The sequence below is a fragment of the Dendrobates tinctorius genome, unplaced genomic scaffold, assembly GCF_039654945.1.
Source record: "Dendrobates tinctorius isolate UK_male_01 unplaced genomic scaffold, ASM3965494v1 ptg000003l, whole genome shotgun sequence".
Lineage (NCBI taxonomy): Eukaryota > Metazoa > Chordata > Amphibia > Anura > Dendrobatidae > Dendrobates > Dendrobates tinctorius.
Window position 1 is genome coordinate 67,962,040 of NW_027361671.1, and position 7,648 is coordinate 67,969,687.

At 42.3% G+C, this 7,648-nt stretch overlaps 1 long non-coding RNA gene across 1 annotated transcript; it reads left to right on the forward strand.

The window, feature by feature from the left end:
- Positions 1–974: 974 nt before the first annotated feature.
- LOC141090979 (uncharacterized) lies at positions 975–5,111 on the forward strand. Its single transcript, XR_012232420.1, has 6 exons — positions 975–1,042; positions 1,283–1,339; positions 2,197–2,218; positions 3,240–3,258; positions 3,503–3,559; positions 5,037–5,111. It is a non-coding gene; the product is annotated as an uncharacterized lncRNA (long non-coding RNA).
- Positions 5,112–7,648: the final 2,537 nt, after the last annotated feature.

Consider the following 7,648-nt stretch of genomic DNA (forward strand, 5'->3'; position numbering starts at 1 on the left):
TTTATCAGCACTCTTGAGTACCATCACTGAACCAGTTTTGAATCCACCTAACTGTAACCTTGTCAGTCCCATATTTGGTCAGTTTTTCAATAAGATACTATAAGATACTTTATCAAATACTTTGCTGAAGTCAAGATATAATAAATCTACCGCATTTCCCTAATTCACCCAGCCATGCTGGCTCTGGTTGATTACTGTATTCCTATCCAAGCACTTACATATAAGCTATTTAATAATTTGTTCAAATATCTTTCCTGGTATAGAAGTAAGGCTCACTGGTCTGTAATTTCCTGGCTCCATCTTCTTTTCTATTTGAAGATAGGGACAACATATACCCATCTCCAATCTTGTCTGGGATTTTTCAAAGATTCTGGCTAGTGGTTCTGCAATTTCCTCTGCTAACTCTTTCAGTACCCTAGTGTGATGCACAACAACAAATTATATTGTGCTACCGTGTTATCCAGAAAAATCGATGTGAATACTTTTCTGCCCAGTTTTCTACTGCCTGAAGAAGGAGCCTCTGTTCTCTGAAAGCTTGCAAACAAATATTATTTTCTGGTTAGGCAATAAAAGTATCACTCCGAGAATACTGTTGTCACCATTGGGTAGAAAATTATTCACATCGAGTACCTACTGTGTAATTCATCTGGACCAGGAGATTCAAATGAATTTAAAATAGCTAAGTGTTCCCAAACCATCTCATTAGATGATTATATTTATACATAATAATTATATTTATTATATGATTATATTACATTATATTATTCTAACCATTATAATAATATATCATATGAATATATTAGATTATGTGATTATATTATAATGTATATTATATGTATATCATATTATATGGATATGGTATGTATATTTTATCATATGATTATATTGAATATCATTGGCTGCAGGGCTTGTTCTAAGCTCATTCTATAACACTGTGACATCACAGGATCGGAGCTCTGCAGGGATATTATGACATCATGAAAACGATATAAGCGGCCGCTCACCCGGAACTCCTCTGAGGGTTATAGTGAAGGAGTTGAGAGTGAGTATGCGTTTCTTCCACTCCTGGTCTGTCCTTATTATTTCCCATTTCCTATCTATATAAGTTTCTCATTTCTTATGACAAGCTTCTGATATTTCCCAATTCTCATATTCCATACATTTTTTAATGACAAAACCTTCTATTTGATAATTAGCTCGTCATGGCAATATTTACTATTCATACAGTTGGTATTTAAGATCAGGATATGTATAAGGAAACTTCTCTCTTTCTCCAATTCAGGATTTTGCGTTTATTTACGTTTGAAAAATGATGAGCAAATATCGGAGAGGAAATCATGTAAGTCCGAAATAAGAGAAGTCCTGTAATTCAGAGGAGTGGCTGTAATGTTCTCTCTGTACGTGTATATAGCAAGGAATTTCTGTGTCTGATGATGTGGGGACTTGTATCTGTGGCCGTCGGATCTCTTACCTGACGCCATATAAACACAGCAATATTGCGGTATATAGCAGAAATCACTGACTTCTATGGCGCCAACCACAGGCAGAACGTCACAGGAGAGATAACAGGACAGACACGGGGGGTTTACCCGGCCCCCAACTGTCATAACAGCCCCCCGGCTCCTGGGGTCACGTCAGGCTTCAATGCCGCTGTCACCAACGCCCAGTTTACCCCCGATCTTTACCAGAAGGAATTATGGAGAAAATGGAGACTCACAATACACAGCCCTGGGTTGTCAGCAGATGCCGCCCTCGGTTGTCAGCAGATGCTGCCCTGAGTTGTCAGCAGCTGCCGCCCTCGGTTGTCGGCAGATAGTTCTTCTGATTTGCTATGTCACTTTCCCCATGTGTAGGACACTGCAGTAGCTTAGGTATCCAGGTTATAGCCACTCATATAGTGACAGGTGTTAGTGGTTGTAACTATTGACTGCAATGCCCTGCACACGAGGTAAGCAACAAAGCGAATCAGAAGAACTACACTACATTTCTAATTGGAGGTATTTGCTAATATTATTATTATTATTACTACAACTACTATATATTGGGATAGCATCTCGGAGATAAGAATACCCCTTTACCTTATAAACCCGTTCATTATCCATGTAATGGAAGCCTATGAGTATGTGATGCACACTACAATGTAAGAAGCTGAACTGTTTCATGGACCTTTTACACTTCTCTGTTTTCCTCTTTCAGCCTGCACACAGTAACATCACATGTAAGTATGGACTTTCTCACAGGCATTTATAGCATTTATCCCGGCCGTGTCACCCCAGCGCCGTCCACCGGTCTGTGCAGTGTGGGACCTGAGGCTTTCCACAGCAGGCGCTATCTAGTGACGTAATGGCGCCTGCTGCGCTGAGTCTCAGTCGCACAGTGGCTCAATGGTGGGACAGGAAGCCGATAGTAACATTGTGATGGAGGTCGGGGTGATGGGGGATCAGAGCCAGCACTTCCCAGGACTCACGGCCCGTGTGGTCTCCGGGACCCCTGCATGCCAGTCGTGACCGGATAGCCAAAACAGTCAGATCAGATCCGATATTATGTAAGGAAGTCTCTGTACAATCAGGGGGTAAAGGAAGGGCTCAGTCACGTTTGGGGATGTCCCAGCCGTCAGCTTTATCACTGGCCTCATATGGAGCTGGTAAGGCCTGTTTCACACATCCGTTTTTCCCCATCAGCCAAAATCCGCCGTTTTGCAAAAAAAACGGATCCGCCATTTTTTTTCGCGGATCCATTCTTTTCCCCATTGACTCGTATTAATGGCGGATCTTGATGGATGGTCATCCGTTCGATCCGTTTTTTTACGGATCCGCCAAGATTTTGCTGTCCGCTGAGCGGACAGGACGAACAATGAAACGTTTTTTTCCCCGGCCGGATTCATATTCTCTTTCTCTCTCTTTCTCTCTTCGCCGGATCCATTAAAACAACGGTCCGGTGCCAAACGTTGTCGTCAGTACAGGAACGGATCCGTTGTCCGCCATTTTAGCGGATTTTAACTGATGAAAAAAACTGATGTGTGAAACAGGTCTAACATGTCAGCACTGGGGGAATTGGGGATCACACTCACCACTGACTGACCACTGGGAAACACTTGGGAAATTTCCATCAGCTTTTTGTTGCCTACAAGAGAAATGAATGACACAATGATGGTAAAAATGGACTAATAAAAGATGAAAATCGGAGGCCGCGCACTGAGGAAAAGTCACTCTAATCCTAAACTGTTGTTTGTTTTTCAGCTGCAGGTGACAATCACAGGTAAGAGTCTTTCTTCTCATTGTACAGTGTGCGGTGTGCGTGCGCCACCTCGCTCCATCCTATAGGGGGCGTCTCAGAGCGGGAGGGTCCGATCCCCGGGATCAGCAGCTTATTCCCTATACTGTGGAGAGGGGTGGGCTCAGTTAAGACGTCTATTTTAATAGTTCCAATCAATTCCTAGTTTTGGGGAAAGTCCTAGTGTAACCCGTCCTAATCTCTACATTGCTGTTTCCTTGTTCTATAGGGAGCACACGAGATTTATATCTCAGAAGTGTAAAATGCTGGAAGAGATCACAACTTTGTAAGTGAAAAAATGTAATGATCTAATAGAAGAAAACCTTCTAGATGCCATAATGATAGAGATGTTTCCGAATCTCTGACGACTGATTCATGTTGGTCAGGTAGAGGTGATACAATGTCACCTGCACACAATTCTCTGTCTATACATGTAGCCGCCATTTATCAGATCCCAGTCATGTATAATAAGCATGCAGCGATTCCAGTCTGAAATCAGATGCCACTCACCCATTCAAGTCTATGGGTGCATAGAAAACATCGGACTGCACTCGGATGACAGCTAAGTGCAGTCCGATTTTCGGACTCACACAATAGAAAAAAATGGAAAAATCTTGTTCTCCATTTTATGCTCACAGTGTGATCCAATTGTTTCATTCAAGAGAGTCAGATAACACTATACTATGCTGACAATCAGATCAGAGCTTAATCAGAGTGTCATTAGCATAATCATCCCGATTCCCATGTGGTCATGGCATTAATGGGACTATATCACCAGATGTTTGGTACCCCATCTGAAAGCAACTATTCCAGCAATTTGTCACTTACTGACCTGCTTGATGCAGTTTTAATACAATCACTGTTTTATCTGCTGCAGATCTAGCAGTGCTCTGAATGCTGAGCTCTGTATAACCTCATTCACACCACTGACTGTCCGCTTTCTGTGTACACTGTGCATAGGCAAAAGACTGCTAAACAGGGGTGGGTACAGAGTTACACAGAGCACATGAGTATGGAGGACTACATGGCAGCAGGTTTACTCGTCTTTTATTGATAATCTCCTGCTGATAAAACCGTGATTTTAACAAAACTCAGCAAGTAATCCAGTAAGTGACACGTCACTTGAAGCAAGATCTCTGTCTCTACATTATGCTGCCCTCAGACTAGATGGTAAATACCTTTGGTTAAATTTTCTTTAAAGAGAATCTGCCACCAACTTTTTGCTATGATATAGGGTCAGAGACCCTGATTCCATCAATGTATCACTTACTGAATTGCTTGCTGCAGTTTTAATAAAACCACTGTTTTCTCTGCTACAGATTTAGCCACACCACTGATTGGCAGCTTTCTGGGTAAATGGTACATGACAGAAAACTGCTAATCAGGGTTGGTGGGATTAGAGTTATACAGAGCAGGAGGACTACATGGTAAGTGACAACTAGTCCTCTAGTGATCATCTCCTGCTGTTAAAACAGTGATTTTACTGAACCCACAGCAAGCAGTCGGTAAGAGGCATAGCTGGAATCAGGGTCTCTGACCCTATATCATTCTGCTTCCATATTAAATAGCAAAAATCCTGCTGACAGATTCTCTTTGACCGTTTAATAAAGAAAATGTAAAACTGTTGGCAAAGAAAGCACCTAGAATGGAGGGAGAAGGGGAGGAATTGGCCACATTTGCCATGGTCACTAATGCTGGGAACATCTTAATAATTACTGGTATTTGTATATTTGAATATGAGCTATATTTTCCATGTACAATAGGCAGAAGAACATAAACTTCCTGCAAGAGCAAATTGAAGAGAGGACAATCGACCTGGAGAACCTAGAAGCGCCTCAGTAAGTGCTGAGATTTATTGCGCTAATTACACCAAGCGATATAGATGAGAAATGATCTATATCATTCCAGTGTCTCCACTCCCACTGTGGACTGTGACATACTGGGGGCTTCGTTACACTTACACTGAGTAACATGGAGAATCTGACTGGGGAGAACCACAGTTACCAGCAAGATTCAATGACCCCCTCCCACTATACAGGGGGCTACAACAGCGCTCCATGTAGGAGAATGAGGCAGTGCTGCCCCCAATACAGACGTGGCTGAGAAATCCTGGAATAATAGAGGGGATGCGACACTAAACCAGCACTGCGGACCCTCACTCTCAGGAGCTGTGGGGGGAGCACTGGTAGATGCGACTCTCTGGTAACAGGGCTGGTGCCACAGGAGTGGAGGATGGCTGACGTGGCACCGTGGCAGCTAAATAGGAAAGGGGTCTTTACAGTTAGAGCAGTCAGACTGTGGAATGCCCGACCCCAAGAGGTAATAGTGGCAGGCAGTATAACAGCTTCTATAAAAGGGCTGGACGATTTCCTCAGTACACAGAACATTGTGGATTATGGATAATTTAGTGACAGTAAATGTATAATTGGAGGAGAAAGGCTGAACTTGATGGACCTGGGTGGTTTTTCCACCAATATAACGATGTGAATCAGATGGATGTATTGTAATATAGAGTATAATGGGTGATTCATGATACCAGGCCTCATGTATTAAAGCTGTTTTCTATTACAGACCAAGAAAACCTAAAATATTGAGATGGTTCAGACGGTTCAGCTTGCGTCGAGCCTCCAAGAAGATAGAATTCACAAAGAATTCAATAGAGAAAATGTAAGTGCAGAGAATGACTGATCTAATAGAAGTTATCCCTGTAGATGACATCATGATGTGGAGGTTTCTCCAATGTGTGATCACTGTATTCAGGACAGATAATAGAAAACCTGTCTGCACGTGATGTATATTACATATAGGGTTAATCTAATATAATAATAATAATGTTTCTTTATAAAGCGCCAACCTATTCCACAGCGCTTTACAATTCAGAGGTTCATATACAACGGTCTTTTGTAACACAGTTAAAGAGAATACAATAATTAAAGCCAGCCATCTTGAGGGAATGGAGGACAGATAAAGGCTCCATGAGATAGTCACCAGCCAGGATGTGTGGAGCTTTTGGGTGCGGTGGAGTTTGAAGGAGAATTATATTCACAAAATTAGTGAATGGACTATATATATGAAAGGACTTCAATTAGGGAATGTGATAGGCCGTCCTAAACGGATGTGGTTTTATGGAACACCTAAAACTGTGCAAGTTGTGGTTAGTCCTAATTTCTTGGGGTAGAGCATTCCAGAGGATTGGTGCAACTCAAGAGAAGTCTCTGACCAGAGAGTGGGAGGTATGAATTAGTGTGGCTGTTAGTGGAAAGTCGCTTGCGGAGTGTAGAGAGCGGGTAGGCCGATAGAAATGAGGGAGGAAAGGAACAAGCAGTTTAATTTAGATCCTAAAATGTATTCTTTAGTCTGCAGATTAATAGCGTTATGAACCCAACTGGCGCCGGCACTTGGGGCTCAACTGCTGAGAAGAAATTAACTTTATTCCCCTTGGCATAGTTCAGCTTCCTGTCATAGGGGAGGCGCTGTCGTGTTTAAGCCCCCTCTCTGTGTATAGTGAGTGAAGGCTGTAACCGAGCCCCTGGCCCTGACTGACAGCCGGCCCCAATCCTGAGCCAGCGTCAATCAGTGCCAGAGGAGCCGTTACAGCCGCGAATTTCTTAACACAGAGCGGTGACTGATCCCCCGCTGGTGCCGCTCCATCACTGAAAGCTGCCGGGGGGAATAAAGTGAATTTCCTTTCAGCAGCGGGGCTCTAAGTGAGATAATCCCCCTGCTTGTAGATGGACCAGCCCAGTGCAGGGGGATGTCTCAGACTTCCCAAGCCCACTGACCAGATGACAACGGCACGTGGTGGCACCATGCCAGGTGGATGCACAGCAGTCCTCTGCCTATAACAGCCGCGGCCGGTGTCAGCTCCACCTGCGGCCTTTTATCTGTTTAACCCCTTACCAACACAATCATTTTATGTTTTTGTGTTTTCTTATTTTTCTCCCCTTCTTCCTAGAGACCTATTATTTTTTTTCCGTCTACAGACATATGAGAGCTTGTTTTTTCTGGCACGAGTTGTCGTTTTGCATTAACTATTCAGTTTATCATGTGATGTACTAGAAAGCGGGAAAACAATCCAAGTGTACCAAAATTACAAAAAGATTGTAATGCTGCACGTATTTTGGGGAATTTTATACTTAGAGTATGATTCTCCTATAATTCTCCAAGTCATTATGATTATAGATACAAAAACATTCATAGTTTTTATTGTATTTAAGTGGTAGAAAAAACAAAATCGCAAATTTGGAAAAAAAAAATTCTGCTTTTCTCCATTTTCTAAGTCACTTTTTAAAACATATGTATAAAAAAATAAAATGTTTCAATAGCTCCCCTTTTCATATTTTAAAAAAAGAATAAAAAACACATTTGATATCAC